Source organism: Equus quagga, chromosome 13 (assembly GCF_021613505.1).
Source record: "Equus quagga isolate Etosha38 chromosome 13, UCLA_HA_Equagga_1.0, whole genome shotgun sequence".
Lineage (NCBI taxonomy): Eukaryota > Metazoa > Chordata > Mammalia > Perissodactyla > Equidae > Equus > Equus quagga.
In genome coordinates, this window is record NC_060279.1 from 95,404,377 (window position 1) to 95,431,673 (window position 27,297).

The 27,297-nt window shown below is 41.2% G+C and overlaps 1 long non-coding RNA gene and 1 pseudogene across 2 annotated transcripts; both read right to left on the bottom strand.

Annotated features, from left to right (window-relative positions):
• The window catches only part of LOC124250373 (carcinoembryonic antigen-related cell adhesion molecule 1-like), a 52,546-nt pseudogene extending 41,395 nt beyond the window's left edge, over positions 1–11,151 (bottom strand).
• Positions 11,152–16,232: 5,081 nt separating this feature from the next.
• Positions 16,233–26,158, bottom strand: LOC124251372 (uncharacterized). 2 transcript variants are annotated; one of them, XR_006891739.1, is made up of 3 exons: positions 25,968–26,158; positions 18,129–18,230; positions 16,233–16,318 (listed from the first exon to the last, which is right to left on the bottom strand). It is a non-coding gene; the product is annotated as an uncharacterized LOC124251372 (long non-coding RNA). The 2 variants fall into 2 exon arrangements; XR_006891740.1 differs by lacking the exon at positions 16,233–16,318 and adding an exon at positions 19,370–19,451 and having other exon boundaries at positions 17,993–18,230.
• Between the last annotated feature and the right edge of the window lie 1,139 nt (positions 26,159–27,297).

The window sequence follows — 27,297 nt, forward strand, 5'->3', positions numbered from 1 at the left end:
TAGCAGCTATCACTTATAGAACATTTCCTTTTGTGTGGCATTTTCCTAAAGTTTTAATTGGATATTACATTAAAATTTTACAACAATTCCATGAAGCAGGTACAGTCATTGCTCAGTATCCATGGGGGATTGGTTCCAGGACCCCTGTGGATACCCAAATCCACAGATACTCAAGTCCCTTATATAAAATGGCATAATATTTGCATATCCTTCTGTTTACTTTAAATCATCTCTAGATTACTTATAATACCCAATACAATGTAAATGTTATGTAAATAGTTCTTATACTGTATTGTTTAGGGAATAATAACAAGAAAAAAAGAGTCTGCATGTATTTATCTTAGATGCAATTATAGTAGGGCTTTCAGTCCATGTTGGTTGACCACATGGATGCAGACCCTGTGCCTGTCGAGGGCCAAGTGTACTCTTATTGTGATTTTCAGTTGATTGGCTGATGCTCAATGAAGTTAAGAATCTTGTGCAAGAAATTTCTAACTGTAATTGCTTACATTAAAAAAGAAGAAAGATTCCAAATAAACAACCTAATTTTACAACTTAAGGAACTAGAAAAGAAGAACAAGCTAAGCCCAAAGCTAGCATAAGGAAGGAAATAATAAAGATTACATTGGAGATAAATAAAGTAGACCATGGAAAAACAAAATCAAAAGTTGATTTTTCAAAAAAGATTAACAAAATTGACAAAGCTTTAACTAGATTGACTAAGAAACAAAGAGAAGATTCAAATCACTAAAATCAGGAATGAAAGTGGAAACATTGTTACGAATTCTACAGAAATAGTAAGAATTTTAAGAGTGCTATGAATAATTGTATGCCAACAAGTTGGATAACTTAGATAAATTGGCAATTTTTAGAAACACAAAACCTACCAAGATGGAATCATAAAGAAATAGAAAATATGAATAGACCTATAATTAGTAAGGAGATTAAATCAGAAAAAGCATTTGACAAAATTCAACATTCTTTCATGATAAAATCATTCAAGCTAGGAATAGAAGGAAACTACCTCAACATGATACAAGCCATGTGTCAAAAACACACAGCTAACATACTCAATGATGAAAGACCTTAAGATTTTCTTCTAATATCAGGAATAAGACAAGGATGCCTGCTTTTGCTATTTAAAATAGTATTGAAAATCCTAGCCAACAATTAGCCAAGAAAGAGAAATAAAAGGCATCCAAATTGGAAAAGAAGAAGTAAAATCATCTCTGTTTGCAGATAATATGATCGTATATGTAGAAAACCCTAAAGATCTCACAAAAAACTGTTAGAACTAATAAAGAAATTCAGCAAAGCTGCAGGAGACTAAATCAATACGTAAAGGTCAGTTGTGTTTCTCTACACGAACAATGAACAATTCACGACAGAAATTAAGAAAAGTTTATTTACAATAGCATCAAAAAGAATAAAATATCTACGAGTTAATTTAAGGAGATGAGAGCTTATACACTGAAAAAAACTACAAAACACTGCTGAAAGCAACTAAAGAAAACATAAATAAATGGAAAAGCATTCTGTGTTCATGAATTGGAAGACTTAATATTGTTAAGATGACAATATGACCCCAAATGATCTACACATTCACTGCAATCCATAGCAAAACCCCAATGACCTTTTTTTGCAGAAATAACAAATCCATCCTAAAATCTATATGGAATTTCAGGAGACCCCGAATAGTCAAAACAATCTGGAAAAAGAACAAACTGGAGGACTCACACTTCCTGATTTCAAAATTTCCTGCAAAGCCTCAGTAATCAAAAGTGTGTGATACTAGCATAAAGACCAATGTAATAGACAGCCTAGAAATAAACCCTCACATATATGGTCACATGATTTTTGACAAGGCTATGAAGACCATTCAATGGGGAAAGGACAGTCTTTTTCAACAAATGGTATTGAGTAAACAGTATATCCATGCAAAAGAATGAAGGTGAATGCTCACCTAACAGTAAATAAAAAATCAACTCACAATGTATCAAAGGCGTAAATGTGAGAGCTAAAACCATAAAGCTCTTAGAAGAAAACATAGAGTGAAAGCTTCATGACATTCGGCTTGGCAATGATTTCTTGATTAGGAAGCCAAAAGCACAGACAACAAAGACAAAATAGATAAATTGGACTTAAAAATTAAAAACTTTTGTGCTGCAAGGGACACTACCAACAAAGTGAAAAGATGACCCATAGAATGGGAGAAATAATTTGCAAATCATATATCTGATAAGGGATTGATATTCAGACTATATAAAGAACTATTACACATCAACAAAACAACAACAAAAAAGCCCAATTTAAAAATGGGCAGAGGAACTGAATAGACATTTCTCCAAAGATATACAAATGGTTAATAACCACGTGAAAAGATGCTCAGTATCACTAACCTTAAGGGAAATGCAAATCAAAACCACAATGAGATTCCACTTCACACCCATTAGGATTGCTATTATAAAAAAACAAACAAACAGAAAACAATAAGCATGGACAAGGATGTGGAAAAATTGGAACTTTTACGCTTTGCTGGTGGGAATGTTAAATGGTGCAGCCACTTTGGAAAATAGTATGGCAATTCATAAAAAAATTTAACAAAGAATTGTTATTTGATCAGGCAATTCCATTTCTGGGTTTATAAGCAAAAGAATTGAAAGCAAACATTTGAACAGATATTTGTACACCCATAGTCATAGCAGCATTATTCACAATAGTCAAAAGATGGAAATAACACGCAAGTTCATGGACTGATGACTGATAAATAAAATGTCATATATATATACTGGGAATATAATGCAGCCTTAAAAAGGAATGAAATTCTGATATATGATACACCATGGATGGAACACTGAAGACATTATATGCTAAGTGAAATAAGTCAGACTCAAAAGGACAAATATCATTTGATTCAGCTTATTCAAAGTATCTAGAATAATCAAATTTATAGAGAAAAAGAGTAGAATGGTGGTTGCCAGAGATTGGTGTGGGCAAGTAAGAAGTTATTCTTTAATGGGTACAGAGTTTTAGTATGATAAGATGAAAAAGTTCTGGATGGATAGTGGTAATGATTGCACAACAATATGAATGTACTTAATGCCACAGAACTGTACACTTAAAAATGGTAAATCTTATGTATATTTTACCACATTAAAATCAGTACAGAAAAAAAAAAACAATCTTGTGCAAGATCACAAGTAAATGCCAGAACCAGGATAAGAAACCTAATATATTTGATTCAGAGACTGAGCTCTTAACCACTTTGCCATTTTGTTTACTGTAAATGGGCTCTTGATTGATATTCTCCCCCCTGTGACTTCTATCCATTTTGTACAATATTGATAGAGTCATCTTCCCAGGAAGATATAGGATGGGGGCAAGTGATCACTTACATTTCACATCCAGCCTGAGGAGGTTGCTTTTGTGGGGACTGACCACGTTGGAGGCCTCACACTGATAATCCTTGGCATCCTCCCTCCTGACAGAGTCTGTGGTGAAGGTGCTCTTGTCTTGGGACAGCTTCATCCTCTCTGTGAACCACAGACTCTAGTTATTGAAGAATCATTGGATGGATACCGGTATCATTTATGAGGCTGGTCAGGACCATGGTGTCCTTATTTTCTGTTACTGTGCAGCTGGGTGTGTGGAGAAACAGTGGAGGTGACTGACTGAGAATGGGCCTGGGGTCTGGGGCCACAGTCCTTCCTCAGACATCTCAGCCACTCACAGAGCCCCAGTGAACTCAGTAAAGGTAACCCAGAGTACGGCTGTGATTCTGTGAACAAGGTTGCAATTCTTTATTCAGGTGACAATCTGTAAAGAGAGGGCTGCACTTCCTCTATAACCCCCAGATCACCTGGGATTAGCTTGAGCAGTTACCCTGGACATCTCCATGGTATCAGCACTAGGAACATCTTCTCAGGTCATGTGTCCAGCATCCTCATCATCAAGTGCAGATTTTCTCTCATGAACTTTCATTGAATTTTTTCTAGAACTTTCTTTGACTTTAAAAAGATCAGATCCTATTCTGTAAATACACTTCCATGTATCTTGAGGAAGGCAGGCTTGCCAACTCTGCCCGTCTCTGGGGCCAAGGGAATTTTATATAGCAGAGAAGACATTTACTTCTTGTTAAATAAAGATGGCTCCACTTAGTCTTCATAACCTTAGGTATTGAAGAGTTTCAAACTAAAGGATTTCTCACTTTGAAGAGGACTTCTACCTCCAGGTCTTCGGAATGACTGTCATGGTAAGTGAAATCTCTAGAGAACTGGTTACCGATTTAACAAAATACTGGCAGTCAGGAATAGAAGAAAACAACTGCAACATAATCATGGCCTTATATGAAAGGCCCTCAGCTAACATATGTGGTGAAACACTGAAAGCTTTTCATCTAAGATCAGGAGAAAGAAGAGGATGCTGTTTTGACCACCCCTATTCAACATAGTCCAGAAATCCAGAACAATTAGGCCGGAAAAAGAAACAATGCTTCTAGAGGCTGGCCCCGTGGCCGAGTGGTTAAGTTTGCGTGCTCCGCTGCAGGTGGCCCAGTGTTTCGTTGGTTCGATCCTGGGCGCGGGCATGGCACTGCTCATCAAACCACGCTGAGGCAGCATCCCACATGCCACAACTAGAAGGACCCACAACAAAGAATATACAACTATGTACTGGGGGACTTTGGGGAGAAAAAGGAAAAAAATAAAATCTTAAAAGAAAACAAAAAAAGAAACAGTGCTTCCAAATTGAAAAGGAAATACAATTACGTCTCTTTGCAGATGGCATAAACATATGTATATAAAACCATAAAGATTCTATAAAAACTGTTAGAACTAAGAAATGAATTCAGTAAAGTTGCAGGATACAAAATCAACATACAACAATCGGTTGTGTTTGTATAGACTAATAACGAACAATCTGAATAGGAAATTAAGAGAGAATTCCATTTACAATAACACCAAAAAGAATAAAGTACTTAGGAGTTAACAAGGAGGTGAAAGACGTGTATACTGAAAAGCTACAAAATATTGCTGAAAGGAAAAAAAGATAAATAAATGGAAAGACATTCTGTGTTCATGGATTAGAAGACTTAATATTGTTAAGATGATGATAATACCCAAAGTTATTGACAGAGTAAACGCAATCCCTATCAAAGTCCCAATGACATTTTTTTTTTTGCAGAAATAGAAAAGTCCATCCTAAAGTTCATGTGGAATTTCAAGGGACTCAAATGTCCAAAATAATCTTGAAAAAGAACAAACCTGGAGGACTCATGCTTCCTGATTTCAAAATTTACTACAAAGGTATGGTAATCAAAATAGTGTGGTACTAGCATAAAGACAGACATAAAGACCAATGGAATAGAATACAGAGCCAGAAATAAACCCTCACATATATCATCTAATGGTTTTTGACAGGGGTGCCAAGACCATTCAATGGGGAAAAGACAGTCTTTTCAGCAAGTGGTGCTGGGAAAACTAGATATCCATTCAAAAGAATGAAATTGAACCCTCACTTAACTCCACATACAAAAGATTAACTCAAAATGGATCAAAAACATAAACGTGAGAGCTAAAACTATAAAAAGTCTTAGGAGAAAACATTGGGTGAACGCCTTATGACTTTGGATTTGGCAATGATTTCTTGGATGTGAAAGCAAAGGCATAGTCAACAGAAAAAAATAGATAAATTGAACTTCAGCAAAATTAAAATCTTTTGTGTATCAAAGAACACTATCAACAAAGTAAAAAAACAGCTCATGTAGTGGGATGAAATATTTATGAATCATATATCTGATAAGGGATTAACATCCAGAATATATAGAGAACTACAACTCAACAACAACAACAAAAGCAATCAAAAAATAGACAAAGAGCTTGAACAGACGTTTCAAAAGAAGATATGCAGATGGCCAATAAGCACATGAAAATATGTTCAGCATCACTAATCATTAGGAAAATATAAATCAAAACCACAATGAGATACCACCTCACACCCACTAGGATGGCTATTATATATATATATATATTAAAAACAAATGAGTGTTGACAAGGGCTGTGCTACTGGGCGTGTGGAGAAACAGAGGAGATGACTGACTGAGAGTAAGCCTGGGGCTTGGGGCCATACTCCTTCCTCAGAGATCTCAACCAGCTCTCAGATACTACAGTGAGTTCTATAACAGCGACTGAGACGATGGCCCTGACCCCTGCAAAAGTTACAGTGTCTTTGTTCCAGTGACAATCTGTAGGGGAGGGCTATACCTTCCCCTTTGATCTCTAGATCACCCCCAGATAATCTCAGAATGGTTCCCCTGGATATCTCCATAGTATCAGAGTACCAGGGACCTCTTCTCAGGCCACATGTCCAGTGTCCTCATCATCAGATGGAATTTTTCTCCCATTGGCTTTTGTATGACCCTTTGCTAGAGCTTTCTGTGACTTAATGAATGATCAGTCCTCTTCTTTAGTATGGTAGCTATATATAGAGAAAGGAAGGTGTTTCCTTTTTATTAAATAATTTATTAGACAATAAGCACACCCCAGCCAGTCTTCATGACCTTAGAACCTGGAGAAGTTCCAATCTAAAGGATTTCTAAGTATGAATAGGACTTTTACTTCCTAGCCTGTGGATTGAATATCGCACAGAAGGAAATCTCTCAAGTGGTCAGTTTTAACAAAAGGCTGGTGCTTTCTTAGCCCTCTCCATAAACTGTAAACTTTTTGGCACTGCTCCTTCTGTTGTTGACCCCCAGCCTATCAAGACAGGAGCAGCCTATCTCTTCCTAGTGTTGGCTCAAGGCTGCACCTACCCAGATTGGCCTGGCACAAGAAGGCATGGCCCGCCTGGGTGTCCAGGGGTGACAGTCCATGTACTTGGATTGGAGAGGGATGGATGTGGCCTGGCCTCTGGAAGTGTGGATTTGGGCCACCTGTCAGGGCCAGATAGGGACAGAAGTTACTCACACAGAACATTCAAGAAGAATGGGTCACTGCAATAGACACTCATTGGGTTCCAGGTTTCACACTCATAGAGTCCTGTTTCATTCCTTGTGACATGGAGTAAAGTGAAAGTCCTGTTGTCCAGGGACAACTGAAGCCTGGCACTGTCAGGGAGGCTCTGATTGTTGATCAACCACATTTTGCTGGTGTCCTGAGTATCAGGTTCACATGCTAACACTACAGTGTCCTCGTGCTCCACGAGGTTGCAGTCGTTGCTCGTGATGATGGATGTGGGTAAATCTGCTATGCAGGTAACAGAGAGAAGATTGCCCTGTGCAGTATCTTTGATTCCTCCAAAGGCATCTTCAATCAGAGTTGGTATCTCTCACTTCTCAGCCAACCTGAGTCCTTAAAAGAATATGGTAGGTCTGTGTATCTCAAGACAAATGCATGAGGATCTGAGTGCTCAGAGAATGTAAGGCTGCCTGCTCTATGTCTGGGAGAAAACACAGACTTCCCAAGTTAAATAAGCATCAGGGTTAGTCATGGAAAGACATAGGACTGGGAGTCAGAGACCACCAAGAGCTTCTCCTGGTTCTTCACTGACCTGTTAAATGTCTGACCAACCTTGGGGTCCTCACCTGGAAAGTGCAGGTGCTGAGGCCCTTTCAATTACACAGACCTACACATCGCCCAGCCTAGTTGTGTTTTCCCTGACGCCTTGATTTCCAGGGCTGTTGTAAAGATGGATAATGAAGGGCCTTCTTATAGTTCTTAAACCCAGAGAGGACTGAGCAGCATAGCCTGGAATTGAGTATTTGAGCAAAACTGTATATGGCGAGATCAGGCACAAGCCAAGAGGTAAGTTCAGTACCCAGGCTGGAGGGCCATGAAGTGGGGCAGGTCTGCCCAGGTGTTCCATGGTGACTGACATGAGACAGTGACTCCTTAAAGGATAGAGCAGTTAAGATTAGAAGTGATCCAGAAAAGAGTGAGGGGGACAGGCAGGAGCTGGCTGGCTTTGGCAGCAGAACCATGTGCTGTGCCCTTAGTTTTTAAAGTCTCTTCTCCCACTGCAGAGGGCAGTGAGGACCATGTTGATCTTTCCTGATACACTACTGGATATTTTCAAATGCAGAAGAGGTGACCGGTGGAAAGGGGGGAATCTAGCCTTCATGGACCATTTGTAAACACAGTTATGAGACAGAAACCTGAGGAGAAGTCAAATTATTGCTAAATTGAAAATTAATGCACAAAGACCTAAGACCAATTTCTGGAGGAATATCTCTCTAGAGAGCACTAAAGGTCATTGACCAAGTTCTGCAGTCCAAGCAGGATCACATTATGATCAACGAAAATGCCAAAGTAGGTCTGAAATCAGTGACTTCCTGGGTAGAGAGAGTCCTGTTAAGAGGAGAGAATTGCTCAAGGGGAAAGTCTGAGGTGTCTGTGTTATATAAAGGGAGGAATGCTATGAAATTACACAAAATGTTGTGTTAGTAAATTTAGGCAAAAGGTCTCTGTCACCAATTTGTATGGACAGTCAGATAAAATGTGAAGAAGATGTAACACTTGCACGTGGCTTTCTTTTGACTTCAGGAAACAGAAATTTGATCAAATTCATCCAAACTAGGCAGCGTCTAAGGATCTCACCAGTTGAAAGCATCCCACCCTATGGTAAAGGTGTAATCGTGAGGACCCGTGTGTGTGAAATAGACAGTAAACCAGTTAGACGGAACAGGGTCTGGCCAGCAACTTGGGAACGTCTCAGGAACCACTGGAGACCAGGAGCCTCATAAGGATGAGGATGTGAGTCAGGATTCAAAGGGGTGAAATGACCCTGTGAGCTTTTGGCCACTACAGACCTGTTGTTCTGTCTTTGAGTCTCTGGTTGAGTCATGTAGTGAGTAGATCTAGGGGTCAAACATCCCTGTCATGTGACATGGTTCACTTGTTGGCATCATGGAAGGAAAGAGCCCTGGAAGGGGGCACAGCAGAAGCTCCTTCTTCTGGTGACCCAGGAAATCTGACTCATGAGGGAGGCTCAAGGGGCTGCTGCTCCCATTGGTTTCTGTGTCCTTTACTATTGCCTGGGAGGGTGGGCCTGACCACAGGTGTTAGCAGGAGAATCTAGGGAAGCCTTGAAGGTGGAGTGAGCTCTGCAGAGCGGGGGGCAGTCGAAGCTGGAATGAAGGAGGAGGAAGATGAGGGACATGGAAAGAGCAGAGAGAGCCAGTAACATCCTAAGCTGTGAGCAGTGGGGGTTACAAGTGACTTCAAAGACCCCAGAGACCAAGAGCCCATGGTTGCCCCAGGGGCAGGACCAATGTAGCCCTGAAAACCTTCCCATGCTGAGCAGCTGCACAGTCATCATGATACTCTCCTCTCAGAGAGGCCTTAGGGGCTGGTGGTCAGAGGGATGGAACGAGGATCTCTGCCCCTGGAGAGACGGGGAACAGGTGTTGCCATAACCTCCTAGGACTCTGCATCCAGGTTCCAGTCACAGAGGAGATTAGGGGTCATTCATTCATTCATTCATTCAGCATTCATTCATTCCCTCCTTCATGAAAGAGCAATTGAGTTACTGGGACCTGTGCTGGTTGCAGGTATAGAGTGAGGAGTGAGATGGCAAAGTCCTTTCTTTTGTACTCCAGTGGGAGTGACACCAACACATCAGGAAACACATAAGTGATTTCAAGTCCAGTGCAGGAAGGTGTCGATTGGCCACCTCAAGGAGAGGCCTGAACATTCCTGGCACTGACTCTGGTTGTTGAGGTAGGTAATTTGGTTCTTCAATAAAAACAGATAAATTCTTCATTTGCTCTCACTCCCCAGACCAGAAAATCTACCTTGAGCTGTGGGTCCCTAAGAGGAAAGAATTAGATCAAATGGCTGGTCTTGGGGTCCATAGATGCCTAATAAGGCCCCTGTGTGGTGGAGAGATTGGGGCTGTAGTTGCATTGGGATCTTGCCATGACTCTGATCTGCTGCTCATGGGCTGTGTGACCCTGATTCAATGACTGTATCTCCCTGTGCCTCAGTTTCCTCTGGATAAAATCAAATAAATGGTCTCTGGTTTCTGAGTTACCATGTTGTCTATAAATTGACCTTAAAACATCCCAAATACCTGACCTAAAACTTAATATGGAGGAGCTGCCAAAATAGAAGGGAACTACTATTATTTGTGTTCATGAGAGATCTCCCTGGGACTGATCCCTGGTGGATGAGGAACTGCCAGCAGCATCTTCTGTCCTCCATTCCTCCCTGGGGATGCTGACCATCCTCTGGAGTCCCTTATGCCCCCAGGGCAGTTGGATAGTGGCCTATGGACCTTGTACATCTGTGCTTTCCCTGCCAAATCTCAGGTGAAGGAGCAGGCTCCCCCTCTTTCCAGATGTGGCTCTTGAGGCTGAGCCCTGGCTGGAAACCAGCACAGGACCTCAAAAGTTGGGCAGCTGGGAAATCATTGCTCCCAGTCAGCCCTGGTCACTGGAGTCAGAGGCCCTGGGACAGGGTCTAGGGTGGGGCTTCCCTGGGCTGAGCTTTTCTGCGAGGATTCCAGGGGACCACTCAGTCCAGTCCCTGACCAAGCCCTGCAGGGTCTTTCTCAAGGTCATAGGCCCATGGAGGGGCCCAGGGGGCTGGACTGAGACTGATCTCCTTCTCTTGAGTTACTCCCCTCAGACTGGTCCTTCTCTCTTTGGGGAATGTCTTCAGGATCCAGATTCCAGGAAAGGAATTCCAATCTTTTGCAATTTGTCTCCACTGTGTGTGTCCTGCAACAAGTGCTCAAACTCCAACATAAGATGTAATGCAGAGGGGGTTGTAGGCACAGGTCAGACCTGTCACTCCTGTGTGTGTGAAGTAGGATTCAACCCACCCAGCACTCAGAGGTCAGAGAGGAATCGCTCATGGTATATGCAGAGTTGTCCAATACCTACTTCACTGTGAAAATTTTTCTTTATGATTTGTAGGGTATAGCATCCTGCATCCTCATGAGTGACGTTCTGGAACAGCTTGGAACCATTGGGGTATATTGTCTCTTGATCATTGTGACCAGGCCCTGGGGTAATTTGTTGTGTGTCTATTACATGCCTTTGTACCAGCCATACCCCACAAGATTCTCAGGCAGCTTGTGGACAAGTAAAAGAACTGACAATGTCAGTTCACATTTTTGAACATTTATTGGCTCAATTATTCCACCTTTTACCATTGCCTATTCACAATTCTATAAAGTACATCATAACCATCATTTTACAGATCAGAAAAAAAAATCTCTATTTAGAATTCAACAATATATAGGAGGGGAAGAGGGTGACTCATATTTTGCAGTCACCCTGATGGGGTCACTTTTACTGGAACTGATTGTGTTGGAGACCTCACACTGAAAATCCCCAGCATCCTCCCTCCTGAAGGGGTCTATGGTGAGGGTGCTGTTGTCCTGGGACAGCTTCATCTTCTCTGTGAGCCACAGACTCTGGTCACTGAAGAATCACTGGATGGAAATACCAGTGTCATTTGTGAAGCAGGTCAGGACCATGGTGTCCTTGTGTTCTGTGACTGTTGCATTGCTGACTTGGGAGGAGGGCTGTGCCACTGGGTCTGTGGAGAAACAGAGGAGGTCACTGACTCTGAGTCAGCCTGGGGCCTGGAGCCATGCTCCTTCCTCAGAGATCTTAGCCACTCACAGGGCCATAGTGAATTCTGTAAAGGTGACCCAGAAGATAGCCCTGACCCTCAGCAGGAGGTCAAGTGTCTTTGTTCAGGTGATGATCTGTAAGGAGAAGGCTGCCTCTTTCTATTTGACCCCCATATCACGCCAGAATGATCCCTGACCAGTCCTCCTGGACATCTTTGTAGTATCAACACCAGGAACCACTTCTCATCCCACATGTCCTACGACCTCATCAAGGTTTGAATTTTTCTCCCATGAACTTTCATTGACCATTTTCTAGAACTGTCTTTGAATACAAAAAAGATCAGGTCCCATTTGCTATATACACTTTCATATGTGTTTGGGATGGCAGACTTGCCAGCTCTGTCCCTGGGGCCAAGGGAACTTTATATAAAGTGAGAATGGATTTACTTCTTATTAAATATTATTTATTAGGGAATGAGGACATCCCTGCTCAGTCTTTGACTTGGAAGCAACCTAGGTGCCCATAAGGGATGAATGGATAAAGAAGATGTGATATTTATACACAATGGAATACTACTCAGCCATAAGAAATGATGAAATCTGGCCATTTGTGACAAAATGGATGGACCTTGAGGGTATTATGCTGAGTGAAATAAGTCAGAGGGAGAAAGTCAGATACCGTATGATCTCACTCATAAGTAGAAGATAAAAACGACGACAAACAAACACATAGCAATGGAGATTGGATTGGTGGGTTACCCTAGGGGAAGGGGGGAGGGCAAAAGGGGTGATTAGGCTCACATGTGAGGGGATGGACTATAATTAGTTTTTGAGTGGTGAACATAATGTAATCTACACAGAATTCAAAATATATTATGATGTACATCCGAAAGCTATATAATGTTATAATCCAATGTTACTGCAATTAAAAATAAATAAATAAAAGAAATTGAAGAGTTTCCAATCTAAAGGATTTCTCACTCTGAAGAGGACTTTTACTTCCAGGTCCATGGTTTAAATATTATGTGAAGGAAATCTCTAGAGGGAAGTGTTACAGTTTTAACAAAAGACAGGCACTGTTAGGAACAGAAGGAAACTACTCAATACGACAAAGGGCATAAATGAAAAGCCCACAGCTAACATCATACTCAATCATGAAACACAGAAAATTGTCCTCTAAGATCATGAACAAGACCAGGATGCTGCTCTCACTACTTCTATTCAACATAGTATAGGAGCTCTAGCCAGAACAATTAGGCAAGAAGAAGAAATAAAAGGCCTCCAAACTGGACAGGAAGAAGAAAAGTTATGTCTTTTAGCAGAAGACATACTCTTATATGCAGAAAATCCTAGAGATTTCACACACACACACACACACACAAAAACTGTTAGAACTAATAAATTCAGCAAAGTTGCAAAAGATGAAATCAATGCTCAAAATCAGTTACATTTATATACAATAATAATCCAAAAAGGAAATTAAGAAAACAATTCCATTTACAATAGCATCAAAACGAATAAAATACTGGGGCTGGCACCGTGGCTGAGTGGTTAAGTTCACACGCTCTGCTTCATTGGCTCAGGATTTTGCAGGTGCGGATCCTGGGTGCAGACATGGCACCACTCATCAGGCCATGTTGAGGCGGCATCCCACATGCCACAACCAGAAGCACTCCCAACTAGGATATACAACTATGTACTGGGGGCTTTGGGGAGAAGAAGAAGAAGGGGAAACAAAAGAAGATTGGCAACAGTTGTTAGCTCAGGTGCCAATCTTTAAAAAAAAAAAGAATAAAATACTTAGGAATAAACTTAACCAAGGAAATAAAAGATGTACACGCTGAAAACTACCAAATCTTGTGAAAAAAATTAAAGATGACACAAATAATGGAAAGACATCCATGTTCATGGGTGGGAAGAATTAGTATTGTTAAGATGCAAATATACCCCAAACTGTCTATGTATAGGATAAAATCCCTATCAAAATCCAAATGGCTGTTTTTGTGAAATAGAAAAATCCAACCTAAAATTCATATGAAATCTTAAAGGACCCCAAATAGTTAAAACAATCTTGAAAAAGGAGAAAAATTTGAGGGCTCACACTTCCTGATTTCAAGACTTACCACAAAGCTAAAGAATCAAAATAGTGTGGCACGGGCATAAATACAGACATAAAGATCATAGAATACAATAGAGATGCAGAAATAAAGCCTCAAGTATATGACCAGATGATTTCGATAAGGGAGCCAAGACCACTCATGGGAGAAAGGACAGTCTTTTCAACAAATGGTGTTGGAAAACTGGATATCCACATGCAGGAGAAAAGCTGGACCATTGCCTTCCACCATATACAAAAATTAACTCAAAATGGATCATATCCTAAAGTGAGCCCTAAAACTATAAAACTCATCGAAGAAAATATAGGGAGAAAGCTTCATGACATTGGATTTGGCAATGATTTCTTTAATATGACACTAGGAATGCATGCAAACACAAAGAAAAAATAGATAAATTGGACTTTGTCAAAATAAAAATCTTCAGTTCATCAAAGGACACAATCGACAGAGTGAAAGGTGTCCTATGGAATGGGAGAAAATAGTTTGCAAATTATATGTAAATAGAGGGTTAATATGCAGAATACACAAGGAACTCCTAAACTCAACAATAACAGCAAATACTGAAATTGAATATGAATTTTTGTTTGAAAAATGGCAAATTGAAAAATGGGCAAAGCACTTAACACTACAGTGATATAACCCCTCCTATCTATTAGAAGGCTACTATCAAAAAACCCAGAAAATAGCAGGTGCTGGAGAGGATATGAAAAAATTGGAACCCTTGTTCATTGTTGACAGGAAGGTAAAATGATGCGGTTACTGTGGGAAATGGTATGGTGATTATTCAAAAAATTTTGAAAATAAAATTTTTTTCAAAAACGTGACCTATTACTTTCAGGCTGTGACTACTGATTGACCACACATAGGTGGTCTTCTGAGTCTTAGGTTCACAGTAACACTACAGGGTCCTCGTGCTCCATGGGGTTGGAGTTGCTGGTTGTGATGACAGGTGTGGGTAACTCTTCTGTGCAGGTAATAGAGAAAATTGCCCTGTATAGTATCTTTATTCCTCCCAAGAATCTTCAGTCAGTGTTGGCATCTCTCAGCTCCCAGACAGTCTGTCTTTAAAAGAATATGGCAGGCTTGTGTATCTCAAGACAAATGCATGAGGATTTGAGCATGCAGAGAATGTAAGGCCACCTCTTCTGTGTCCGAGAGAAAGCACAGATTTTCTCAAGTGTCAATATGTGCTGTCAGCAGGTGTAGAGTGGGAAGGGAAAAGGCAAAGTGCTTTCCTTTATCTTCCAGTGGAAGTGACACCAACCCATCAGGAAACAAGTGATTTCAAGTCCAGTGCAGGGAGGTGTGGATCGGCCACCAGAAGGGGTGGCCTGGGCATTCCTAGCATTGTCTCTGATTGTTGATACAGGTAATTTTGTTCTAGAGTAAACACAGATTAATTCTCCGTTTGCTCCCACTCCCCCAGGCTAGAATCTTTCCCTCTGAGCTGGGGAAAACTAAGAAAGGGCCTGTCCCAACAGCTGCTCTCAGGGTCCACAGATGCCTTATTAAGTTCCCCTAGGTGGAGGGGAGGATGGGACTATGACTACAGACAACCTTGAGTGACTCTGGTCTGCCACCCATGGTCTGTGGGGCCCTGGTACAGTGCCTGTGCCTCAGTTTTCCCTAAATAAAATCAGAGAAATGGTAAATGATCTCAGGTTCCCCATGCTGAGTTAACCTTAGAAAATCCTGAAATACCTGACTTAAAGCTTGGTATTGAGGAGATGCTTCCAAAACAGTATCTGTTATTATTTCATCCAAGAGAGAGGGCTCCCTTGGTCTGATCCTTGGTGCATGAGGCACTCCCAGGAGCATCTATTCTCCCATTTCTCTCCTGGGGACAGTGACCTTTTCTGGAGATCCTAAGTCCCCTAGAGTAGTTGGCTAATGGCTTGGAGACCGTGTCCATCTGTGCTCTCCATGCTGAGTCTCAGGTGAAGGATCAGGCTCTGTCCCTGCCAAGATGTGGTTCTTGGGGCTGAGGCCTGGCTGGTGACCAGCTCAGGAACTTTGGGACTTGGGCATCTGGGAAATCATTGCTACCAGTCAGCCCTGCCCAGGAGGCCAAAACCCAACCCTGGCATAGGCTCCTCAGGATCACTGGAGTCAGGAACTCTGGGACAGTGGTCTAGACAAAGGCTTCCTGGGCTGAGCTTTGCTGTGAGAATCCGAGAGGGCCTCTCAGACCAGGCCCTGACCAAGCCCTGCAGGGTCTTTCTCAAGGTCATAGTCCCATGGAGGGGCACCGGGTGCTGGGCTGAGACTAATCTCCATCTGCTGAGTTACTCCCATCAGTCTAGAGTGGTCCTTCTCTCTTCAGGGAATGTTTACATGGGGTGCATTGGGGGAAGTGAATTCTGATCTTTTGATGTTTGTCTCCACTGTGTGTGTCCTGCACTAAATGCTCAAACCCCAACATGAGACAATGCAGAGGTGGGTGTAGGCATAGTTCAGGCGTGTCAATCCTGTGTGTGTGAAGTAAAATTCACCCCACCCAACACCCAGAGGTCAAAGAAGAGTCACTCACAGTATACACGGAGTTGTCCAGTTCCTAACTCACTTTGCAAATTTCTCTCCAAAGCTTGTAGGGTGTAGTATCCTGTATCTTTCTGGGTGACCTTCTGGAATAGCATATATATATTATGTATAATATTCGAATGTACCACCATTTGTTCATTCATTGCTCAGTTTTCAGTTTGGGGTAGTTAATGAGCAATGCTGCTATGAAATTTTTACACATCTCCTGGTGTATATAAGCCTGCATTCCTTTTGAGTATATACCTAAGGAAGGTGTTGGTTAGTCACAGCACTTAAACTTTACTAGATAACTGCCAGCACTTTTTCAAAGTGATTTACCAATTTACACTCTCATTAGCAGGATATGAGAGTTTCTCTCTCCTACTCTTGTCAACACTTGGTATTATCAGACTTTAACATTTTTGCCAATCTGATGATGTAGAGTGTTATCTGTTTGGTTTTAATTTGCATTTTCCCACTTGCTAGTAAGATTGAGTACCATTTCATATGTTGATTAGCTACTTGGATTTCCTTGTCTCCGAAGTGCCTATTGAAGTCTTTTGCCTGTTTGTTGTGTTGCCTGCCTTTTTTTCATTGGTCTGTAGGAATTCTTTCTGTATTCTCAATATTAATCCTTTGTCAGTTATATATGTTGCAGATATCATCTCCTACTTTTATACTGTCATTTTATTCTTTCGATGACCAAAATTTCTTAACTTCAATGAAGTCAGATTTATTAATCTTTTCTTTTGTGGCTTTTTACTTTTGTATTTTATTTAAGAAATATTTTTGCTCCCCAAGGTCATGAATATATTCTCTTATATTCCCATATAAATTTATCTTTTAAATTTAATCTTTAATCCACCTGAAATTTATTTTCATGAAAAGTGTGAAGTAGGAGTCTCTGCATCTTTTTTTCACTTGATATATTGTGGATAACTTTGTGATCAACACTTAATGATTTACCTCCTTGTTTTTGAAAACTGCACAATTTCCCAATTTGCTTTTGAGGAACACATTTTATCTCCATTTATTTTTCAATACAAATATTGCTATAATTAGTATTCTTGTACACATATCTTTGAGTATCCATGCTAGTATTCTATCCTAGAGATTTCCTGAAGTGAGATTACTGGGTTAAACAGTACACACATTTAAGTTTTTGATAAGTACTGCCAAATTGTATTTTATTTCCATCAACAGTGATAAAGATTCTAGTTTACACCATTCTTGATAATATAATATTAATCAGTTTAATATTTGCCAATTTCCTTTTTGTATTACTGTTATTTTTTTTTTCTGGAGGCTTAGCCCTGAGGTAATATCCCTTGCCAATTCTCCTCTTTTTTTTTTTTGCTTGAGGAAGATTAGCCCTGAGCTAACATCTGTGCCAATCCCTCTCTATTTTTTGTGTGTGGGACACCCGCACAGCATGGCCAGTGAGTTGAGTAGGTTCATGCTTGGGATGTGAACCCGTAAACCAGAGCCACCAAAGCAGAAGATGGGGAAATTTAACCACTTGGCTATGGAGCCAGCCCCAACCAATTTCCTTTTTATGACCTTTAAAAACTGCTAGACTAGGGAGGAATCAAAATCTGTTTGACGCTGACACTGGTGTCATCTTCAGAGGTCAATGACCAGGTCTCCACCAGCTCCATCTCTCTCCATTTTGAGAATCAATGGGGTTTTAAATCTAAGAATTTGTTTAATATTTTCTAGTATGAGGAGAATTATGTCCTGCTTTTATTCCTCTTCTTATTTCCCCACAAGTTGACATTGAGTAGGAGGGGCTGAGATATGTGCTTATCCTGGTCTTCATTTCACCTCTCTTGTCTATTCTTAACCCCTGCTTTATCCTTGGTTGATTTCACAGAGGGACTTTGCTTTAAGAAAGGTCTTTCTTTTGAAACTTACTGGTTTTCTTCACATTGACTTTGAAATTATCACGGGGACACTGCTTCTGTGGCAGCCCAGGTATTGTCATGAGTTTTCTCTTAGGGGCTCTCAGGAACCAATCTAAAATAACAGGGTTATTGGTTAGACCAGAGGGTTTGAGACAGGCATCTTGGTGGACTAGGTGGACCCCTAGGTTAAACAAGTCTACACATACATCAAGCCACATCCACCTGTAGTTTACTACACATCCTGCAAATGGAGCAATTCAGCAACCTGTCCATGCCTGCTGCAAACCACTCAGTTTGCAGAGGGACCACAAATTGAACATGCAGCTCCAGGACCAATCAGCCAACTGATCATGCATCCCAAGGTCCAATCCCCAGCTGCGGTGACCACTTTCCCCATCCAGAACCCCTTAAAGAATCCCCCTCGACCCAGCTTGAGGCTACTCTGCTTTCTGTCACAGCCCAGGCTCTCTGTAGCCTGTCCCTTTCCTTTACCTAAGTCTTCCTTAATTGTTTAATAAAACTGTTTTGTACTTTATTCTGTGACTCTCACTTGGATTCTTTCCTGCAGGCGCCCACAGACCCACTTTCTTGGGCCCAAGGCCTCCGGTGGAATACCCAACAAGATGGCAGGTTAATATGTTTGAGAGTCAAGAGTAGAGCAGGGTTTTACTTAACATCTTCCTGCCTTCTTTTTCCTGTTTCCTACTGCAGAGGGATGAGGAAAAGGGTCAACACAGATCAGTGGAGGTATCCAGTTATATGATCCCCAGCACTTCTGAGTTGTTTTGCCTGAGCTATATTGGCAAGAATTTTGTGGCAGGTTTGGAGGGGGCATCAGGATATCATTAAGGAGACCAAAAAATGAGGAATAAGACCTAGGTGTCTGCCTTTTAGTGGATGCATTACCTTAAGAAAGGCATTTCGCCTGAGTTCAGTCTTACCTATGAGTATAATAAGTTTGAGAATCAGATCCAAGAAGCTGTTGGAAAGCAGCCCTGAGTTCTTGGGGAAAAGGGTCAGGGGGAGAGGGCAGCCAGAGATTCAGCCAGCTCTCCCTGGGACCTTGGAGGAGTCCTGCTCTTGCCTGTGACTCTGGAAGAAAACAAGCATTGGTGCTGCATGTAGTGGGCTGGTGGAGAAGGGAATGGGTGAGGTCAGCTCAGTTAACATCTGCACCGGTCTCAGAGGGACTCAAGGGAGAGAGTTGGGATCATGATGGTGCATTGCTGTGGTTGATGCTAAGTTACTGACCTTTGCACTCACATTCTTGGCAGCCTGCCAGGATCCTGCCTCCCAGAAGCCTGGCATTGGTCCCTGGGGCCTCTGGCAACCACTGTTGGAAGGAAATTGGTCACTTCTAGGCGATGAAAAGGGAAGGAACCAACAGAAATTGTCACCTAACATTGTGCTACCTAAGTCAGTACAGTTCCATTTCTCTTCCTTTTTGTGCTCGGAGATCTGGGCTACTTTAAGAGAGGAGTATTTTAAATGGAATAGGAATGAGGTTTAAATCCAGCCTAGAGAAATGCTCAGCTGGAGGTGGATGGAGACAGAATGGCTTCTGGATGGAAGAGAGGACAAAAGGTGGGGATCGATCAAGACCTTACTTCCCCATCTCCGGTAAAACACACATTAAAATCCTCATGGCTTAAGAGATGAGAGAAAGGAGCAGATTATCCCATAAACTAGTCAGAGTCTTCACTGACCTCCAAGTTTGCTGTATTCGAATCCATAATCCTAGTTCAAGCATAAGAGGATGGTATTTACCTTTGTTCCTCTGGAACAAATCCATTCCTCTGTTGGCCTCTATTCAAGTCTGTCTTATCACCTGATGCTGTCTTATGCCCATTTGGGGATACTTAAAATATTTTATGGAAATTGAGGATGATGGTTTATAGACTTGAGATTCTGGAGCTAGAACTGGGCCCAGCTGATGCTTCCTCTGTGTAGTAGTTCTGATATTCCCCGTCAGCCTTCACATGGTTCCTCACGGTGTTTGAATGCAGCTCTATTATTGCACAGTTAGAGTTTGTTGTTTGACACCTGTTGTGGGCTGAATTTGTCCCCGCAAAATTCATGTTGAAGCCCTAACCCCCAGTACTTCAGAATGAATGTATTTGGAGACAGAGCCTTTGAAGATGTGATAGAGTTAAAATGAGGCCATTATGGTGGGCCCTGACCCAATCTGACTGGAGTCCCTATAAGAAGAAGAAATTTGGAAACACAAAGAGACACTGGAATGCCAGGGATGTACGTGCACAGAGGAAACATCATGTGAAGTTATAGCAAGTAGGTGGTGATCTGCAAGCCAGGAAGAGAGGCCTCGGAAGAAACCAAACTTGCTGATACTTTGATTGTGGACTTCTGGCCTCTGGAACTGTGAGAAAATAAATTTCTGTTGTTTAAGCCACCCAGTCTGTGGTATTTTGTTATGGCAGCCCTAGCAAACTAAAGCTCTTTCTCCCTCATTAGACCCTGAATCAGTGGCTCAGTAGTCATTCAGCTACATGCTTCCTGATCCATGGTAGGCACTTGGTAAATGTTTATTCAGTAAACGTTTGGACAAGTTGTCTAGAGAGGGCCCTCAGAGATCATCTGGTTCAATCCAGGTCTCCTATTTCCCAGACTCATGCCTTTTCTGCCACACAGATGGAGGGTGTTGCATCATTTCCCTGAGAGCTAGTTTCCAAATGTTCTCATGTGCTGTTTTGAGAGCTGTTAAAGTAATGTAAACAGGCATCCATAGCCCCTGCCATCCCAAGTGTTCTAATAGTTCACTCTCACCTGACCTGTACTCCTGGTTCCAGAGGAAAACCACAGAAAGTTAGAGCCAGAAGGAATCTTGGAGATTATTTAGTTGAATCCCTTCATAGATAAGTTTTTTCATTCTAAATGTAATATAGTTATATTAGAGAAAATTTGGAAAGTACAAATAAAGAAATCTTTACCCTTACTAACTCTTGGTATTTTAGTATGTTTCCAGCATATGATGTTCTGTATATGATAATAAGCATGGCATGTGAACAAATTTCTTTTGTTTTTTAAGGAAGATTATCCCTGCCTCCAATCCTCCTCTTTTTGCTGGGAAAGACTGGCCCTGAGCTAACATCCATCCCCATCTTCCTCTACTTTATATTTGGGATGGCTGCCACAGCATGGCTGCCAAGCTGTGTGGAGGTCTGCACACCAGATTCGAACTGGTAAACCCCGCGCCACCGAAGCAGAGCATGTGAACTTACCTACTGCACCACCGGGCCAGCCCCACAAATTTTTGTTCACTTTATAGTCATGTTGCTATGTCATCTTCATAACATTTTTAATGACTGCATAACACTCCCAGCAAGTATATGTGCTCCACATTGCAACTGTTTCCCAAATGTTGGATTGTCTTCGTCAAGATTCCCAAAGTGGAATTAGTGGGTTGAGAATTAAGAATAGCTTTACGTCTCTTGATATCCTTACCAAATTACTTTTAAAGGGTTGTTCCAATTAATTAAATCACTATCACTTTTTTTTTCCAATGAGGAAACTGAGCCCCAGGGAGAAGGAATGAAATGCCCAAGTTCACAAAGGTAATGGTGACATATCTGGAGCTAAAACACAGGTCCAAGATTCTCAGTATGTTTTTCTTTGTGCAGCTCTGACAATGAAGCTGCACATTACTATAGTCCAGTGTCTCTCAATTCTCAGACATATATGGGCCACCTTTATTATTTTTGCTATATCTTGTATCGCTTCTACTATTATTTACTTCATACCTTTTCTTTAAATTAAATTTACAAAACAGATTCTTCCTATGCAATATTATCTGTGAGATTACAAGTTTGATATATTCTTTGATTTTTTTCTAACATGCACTCAAATAAACATAGAATTATTAAAGTAAAAGCTAATTTGTGTTCTACCTAAAATGAAACTTGGAAAATAATGAAACAGTGGAATAAGCATGGACTTTATATCCAGAGAGAACTGGGATCAACTATTGTTCTCTCTCTGAACTCTGTAAGTCTTGCACAAGTGACTTAGCTTCTTTGGTCTCGGTTCTCTGATTTTTGAAAGGAGGATAATAGTATCCACCTTGCAGAGTTAGGATTAAATGAGCTACTGTGTGTGCCCAGTGCTCAGTGCCCAAGTAAGTGTTCAGTACATGATGGTTATTGTGGTTATTTTCATGGACTTCTAGTTTTTTCCCAAAGAGAGAGTCTATGCTGGAATGCTAGGCTTATTGCTTTCTGCTGACTTATGTGTGTAAAGAAGTTAGTTCCACTTATGAGGATTTGTGGTAGATCCATCATTATTTTGACTTCTCAGTTCCACTACATATTAGCTTTGTGATTTTGGACAAGTTGCTTAACTATTCTGTGCCTCATTTACCTAATTTGTAAAACAGGGCTAATAGCACATTAGTGTGTGTATGCATGCGTCTGTTTCTAGCTCTGTCCACTAGAGGGCCTGGAAGGAATAGCACCTAGTAGCAATGGGCCATACCTAGTGTCATGGTTTGTGAATACCATTCTCCCATGTAAGGAACCAGGGGTCCTTGGAGAAATGGCTGATTCCAGAGCCGGGGCAGGAAATTTCATCCAAGATGAGTCTGGAACATCTTGTGGTGTCAGAAAGTCAGAATTTGCAAAGCAAATGATATGTGAAAAAGACAGAACTTGAAGGAGCTATCCATGGCCAATTTTGAGACAATATGGGTAACATAATAAATAATGATAGTAATGGATAATAATCCACAAAGATTTATGAATCTTTACTTATATAAATAAATAATTGAATAAATAAATAATTGGGAGAGGAGGAACAGCTCTTATAGTATAGTGGAATTAATGTAGAAGGAATGATGTAAACAGAAAATCACCATTTGGCCAGCACCGCAGTAACGCTTGTTGTAGGCAAGAATCATCAATGGGCTTTAAAAATTAATGGACAAAATTGTGATGAGAAGAAACAGGTTATTCACATCATCTCAGAGTATCTGTCCACAAGATTCTTATTGGTTACAATGGGAAAAATAGTAACTTTACAGTAGAGAAACCTGGCCGACACTCCCTTAACCAAGTGTTCAAAGTTAACATCACTGGTAATAAGAATTATTGATATCGTGGGCCTTCTGATGGGATGCACCAAGAAGGCACATGTACTTGTGTGGTATTTTTGCCAAAAATGCATTATCTGAACTTAATCATGAGGAAACATCAGACAAACCCAAATTGAGGGACATTGCACAAAATAACTGACAAGTACTCTTCAAAAGTGTCGAGGTCATGAAAGACAAAGAAGGCTGGGGAACTACGTTAGATTGGAGGAGACCAAGGAGACAAGATAACTTTATTCAGTGTAGGATCCTGGATTGGATTCTGGACCAGAAAAAGGACATTAGTGGGATGATTAGCAAAATTTGAATACTTGTACATTAGTTAATAGTATTATTTCAATGCTAATTTCTTGGTTTTGATAATAGTATTATGGTCATGTAAGATATTATTTGAAGAAAACTGAATGAAGGATACATTGAAACTCTGATTACGTTTACAGTATTTTTTAAGTCTGTAAAATGACAAGTTAAAAATTAAAAAATACATTAGATTTCAGTGAGGACAGAATGAGGTAATAAGTATGAAGTGTTTAGAACAATGCCTGCCACATAGGTTTGCTCAACACATGTTATCTGTTATTATAAGAAATTTTATAATTAATAAGTAATATTAAAAGTAAGGAGTAATGTATTATTAGAAGTAATTTATTTCCTAACATTATCACATATTGTAATCTATTTTTTCCCCTCTTTTCTGTGAAAAGCATATTGAGCATGTACATAGTTATTTTAAGAGAGAAAGTTAGATCAGGTTTTATTTTTAGCAGATAGGTGGGGGGTGTCATTTCCTCTAGACAGATTTAGTGGATGTTGCAAGAATTGAGTGGGCAACTCTCATCCAATGTGGTTAGTAATTACGCTACCTGGTGGCACAGTGAGCTTTCCCCAGGTCATTGTCCTTGTTCTCTAGGAGCTACTTAGAAATTCTACTCCGTTCATTTGTTGAAGCCCTACTAGGTGCACATGATAGATCATTTTGTCTTCACAACAATTCTATGTACTAACTGGTGTTTTATTCATTTTAAGAGGATAAAACTGAGGCTCCCATAAGTTAAGCAACTTCTCCAGGGTTGCAAAGTAAGAGGCAGAGCCAGGATTTAGATCTAGGTTCCCCTGACTTCAAGGCTGAGTCTAAAGGTCCAGGTTTGAGAACTATTGATGTAGAGCAGTGATTGTCAACAGGAGAGTGGTTTCCCCCTCCAGGGGACATTTGGCAACGTCTGGAGCTCTCTTAACTAAGGGGGAGGGCATAGAGAGGCTTCTGTTGGCATCCAGTCAGTAGAGGCCATGCAGATGCTGCTAAACATCTTACAATACACAGAAAACCACCCTACAACAAAGAATTATCCATCCTCGAATGTCAGTAGAGCTGCTATTAAACCCAGGTGTAGAGTTTTCCAAGGGCAACATTTTGAACTTAGAAACTTGAGGATTTATTCTTTCACCTAGCAAATATTTACTGAGCGCTGTGCTGGATAATGTGAGGGATATGGAAGCAATACAGTATATTGTGCCACCAAGGAGATTACAGTGTAGAAGGGCAGGGGGTGGAGGCAGGAGAGGCACAGCAACACCTTCAGTCTAAGGCCAAATATGCTAAGTTCAGAGAGAGAGTCAAATTAAGGCTAAGAACACTCACAGGAGGAAGCACTCACATCCGATCATGGGAGGAATCAAGAGAGGTTGTGGGGGGAGGTGGTTTTGAGCTGCGTGTATGAACAAAGTAGAGCTGGTAGGAAAGCACAAGACCTGTTTAGGGAACATAAACAGTCTGGTTTAGGTGCAGCATAGAACATTGGTTAGTGGTGGAGGGGAGTGGACTGGAAAGGCAGATTGTGGTTAGAGCTTTGAATCCAGGCTGAGGACTCTAGTCTTGGTGTCTGTCATAGTGATAGAAAAGCCTTCCCTTCCAGAAGGTTGGTCTAGGCACTAGGGCTATGGGGCCCAGCAGCTTCCAGAGAGCTCTCTCTACAAGGGAGAGGAAGTTTGAAATTGGGGTGGAGTACAGTGAACTTCTGATTTTAAGCACGGAGTTGATGCTCAGTATGTAACAAAGCCGTTTCACCTCAAAGTAGCCTTTAGGGAGCTGGTTCTGTCAAGCAGAAACATACATGGGGATGAGCTCTCTTCTGCATGGTTGTTCTGCTAAGGGCTGGGCCACTTGAACTGTAGTGAAACTGGAGCCGATTCAGAACCAACAATCAAAGTTCTGCTTCCCAAAAGAGGAGGTGTTAGAACTGAGCTTGGTATGGCTAAAGCTTCAAATATGGAAAACCAGGATTTTTCTAGATATTACTTTATCAATAAATAGCATTAAAAATTGTTAGTGGCATGTCTGGTGTGCTATAAAGAATATAAGCAAGGACTTCTTTATCTTCTAGGAAGGTATAATTGCTTTCCACACCTTTACACCACCACAACCAAGGTTGGCCTTGAGGAGATTCATTACTTTTCTGGAAAAGGGATTAGGGGGAAGGTAGGAGAGCAAATCTTTGTTGAGCCAGTATTTTATTTTATTTTTTGCCAGCTACAGTTTCCAACATTTTTATATACACTGTCTCATTTAACTCTCACAACACTCTTTGACGTAAGTACAGTTTTCTCCATTTTGTAAATGAGGAAATGAGCACTGAGAGAGGATAACTTGCTCCAAATCCCTGTAGCTAAAAGGGGCTACATTTCAATGCATGTTTTTTGTCACATTTTCTCCCTCCTTATTCCCCTTTATAGAAAATTAATCTTACTTACCTGGATTTGGGCTGCTGGCGACCACCTATGTCAGCGTTAGTGGCGGCAATAGAAGGAGGGAAGAGACTAGAGCTTTCATGGTGACAGTTGGTGCTGCTCTAAGTCACTTGAAGAGGGTGTGGAAGGTTTACAGTTCAAGGCTGCTGACTTATAGGGATGGCCAAGGCCTCGGTACTTGGCTGGGCAGTCTGTGCTTGCGTTTTAATGCCAGGCCAGTGTTCCCATTAGAGTGGAGATCAGCAAAATGTCATTGGCCTTGTTAGGTAACGGGTTGGGCCATGTGCTTTACAGGACTCTGGGAGGTGCAACTGGCCAAATAACAGAAATAAAGCATTCTTAAGAACATAAGAAGGTGACTAATAACCTGGCAGTAATACTTGTTCCCTCCCATCCAGCCTCCCTACCCCGCAATGTGTTATGATTTCTTCCCCAAGTCTTTTTGCGCATTTGAATTTCCTTGTACCTTGTAGTGACACCGTCTACCTTAATACCTGGCCAGAAAGTGAGTATAAGCATTGGCGGAAGAGAGGATGACATGGTCTGTTTCCACTCTGTCGTCCCCACTCCCCTCCTTGGCACAGTATCAGTAACAGTAATATTCTTGCATGGGAAGTGAGCCTGTTCTCACTCTGTTGACAATTTCCTCCAATTCTGTGTCCACATGAAGTGGGAAGCAGAGAGATCAAGGAGGAGAGGCTATTCTCTCTTGCCCAAAACACTGCCCCTGGAGCACTGGGTTACAACAGGCCTTCTTGTTATTCGTCAGGAAGGTGGCTGTGGCTTAGTTGCTCCAGCCTAAAGGAGAGGGGAGCAGGTTGATGGAAGACCCCCAGGGCTTCAGATCCAAGAAACAGGGTTTCAGAAATAGGAACCACAGGAAGGATGGAGCCTTTTAGGCTGTTTGCCCAGCCTGCTGGGGCTTTTGGCTCCAGACCTTGTTTGGAAACAGTCCAAGGCAAAAGAAGGAGGTACTATGACTTGTAGTGAACATTAAGGTTGCAGAACAGCAGCACTTACTCAACTCTACTCCTGTTCCAGAGACTTTAGGAAAAGTGCTCAACAAAATAGGAGAGGTGAGCTTGAGTGCTGGGTGAAATTTGTGGGGACTGAAAGGATGGTTAACCAGGAAGTCCTCACCCGCACCCTCCAGCCAGGAATGAGAACAGGTGGTGTGACTTTGACCCTAGAAGTGGGAATAGGCAAGGCATGACTCACACCCTTTTTGATTTTTTGTTTGATCATTCTTACCCTCTTGATTTTCAGATTATCCCTGCCTGTTGACACATTGGAAAGGTGATTCTAGACTTTGCTACAGAAGATTTATAAAACA